The 1,437-nt window shown below is 38.1% G+C and overlaps 1 protein-coding gene across 1 annotated transcript in view; it reads right to left on the reverse strand.

Annotated features, from left to right (window-relative positions):
- CCDC148 (coiled-coil domain containing 148) overlaps nt 1–1,437 on the reverse strand; it is a 314,203-nt gene that overhangs the window by 105,763 nt on the left and 207,003 nt on the right. The window lies entirely within an intron of this gene.

Raw genomic sequence — 1,437 nt, forward strand, 5'->3', positions numbered from 1 at the left:
GGACATCATGCTTGGGTTGGTGGAGAGACGGTGCAAGAGGGGAAAACCCTCCATGAGGTGGATTGATTCAGTGACTGGGGTAATCGGGATGGGTATGTCAGAGGCAGTGCGATTGGCACAGGATAGAGCATGGTTTAGGGCTGTTGTACATACGGTCACTATGAGTCACAAATGACTCAACAGCACATAACAACAACAACAACACTACAAAAAAAAAAACCACCAACAACAAAAACATAGGGGGCATAGTTATAGACATTTTTTAGACATCGAGATTGAACCACTGACCATGAAGGCTAAGGACCAAAATCTCAGGGGCATTTAAATCAATGAGGAAAACAAAGAATTATGTAGTTCATCCTAATCTGATGAGTGTGCTTGTGGTTTCAAAAGCTTGCAAAAGGTATAATCCATATTAAACTGTAGTCTTAAAACTCCTGAAATACATATCATCTGAGAAGCAACTACTGAGGGTTTTTTCCTGCATGGAGCACAGGAGATGAAGGAAAACTCAAAATGCTATTAGTAGAAAGGATTAATGGCCCACAAGAAACACATTCTCACCTAACTTGAGACTAGCAGAACTAGACAGTGCCTGACTACCATTGCTGACAACAGTTACCAAAATCACAGTAGGAAATCCTAGTTACAATGGGATTTTTAACAAATGTAGAACAAAGCAAAGTTTCCCATGATCACACTCTTGACTTTGACAAAAAAAAAAAAAAGAAAAAGACTAAACATACCATTTAGAAAGAGACTACAAGAACCCTTGATACTATTGCCCTGAGAAAAGTTCTAACTTGAAATTAAAGATTCCTAGAAACACCTCCAAGTCAAATAATAAGACAAGACTACAAAACAAAAAGACAAGGAGGATATGTTCCTCGGAACTATTAAATATATGAGGAGAAAATGGCAACATGTTCTTAAACCAAAGGTGAGAAGACTGGGAAGAATGAGAAACCTAGATGAAAGGAAGCAGGGAAGCGAGGAGGAGAGGAGTGATGGCACATTGAACGTATATGAACTAATAAAGAACACAAATTTGCAAGCTTTCACCTAAAGCACAACAAAAGTTTTAGGGCTTCCATACTGCTGTAAAAACCTTCAGGAATGAAATATCCAATAAGGGTCTATTCACCAAAATGAAGAAAGCTTGAACAGCGCAGCAACACAGAGACAACCTACACAATTGAAAAAGGAGCAAAGAACATGAAAAGACACTTCACCAAAAAGGATATCTGAGCAGCCAATAAACACCTGAAAAGATATTCATGATTGTTAACCGTAAAAATATGTCAATTTAAGCTGTAATGAGACTCATCTCCCTCTTGCAAAATGGAACTGAGCTAAACTAAACAAAAATAATCAGAAAACAACTGCTGGTGAGAATATAGGAAGATTGGAAGTTTTATCCACTGCTGGTGGGAATAT

This window comes from Elephantulus edwardii, unplaced genomic scaffold (assembly GCF_000299155.1).
Source record: "Elephantulus edwardii isolate Elephantulus edwardi_28Jun2011 unplaced genomic scaffold, EleEdw1.0 scaffold00010, whole genome shotgun sequence".
NCBI lineage: Eukaryota > Metazoa > Chordata > Mammalia > Macroscelidea > Macroscelididae > Elephantulus > Elephantulus edwardii.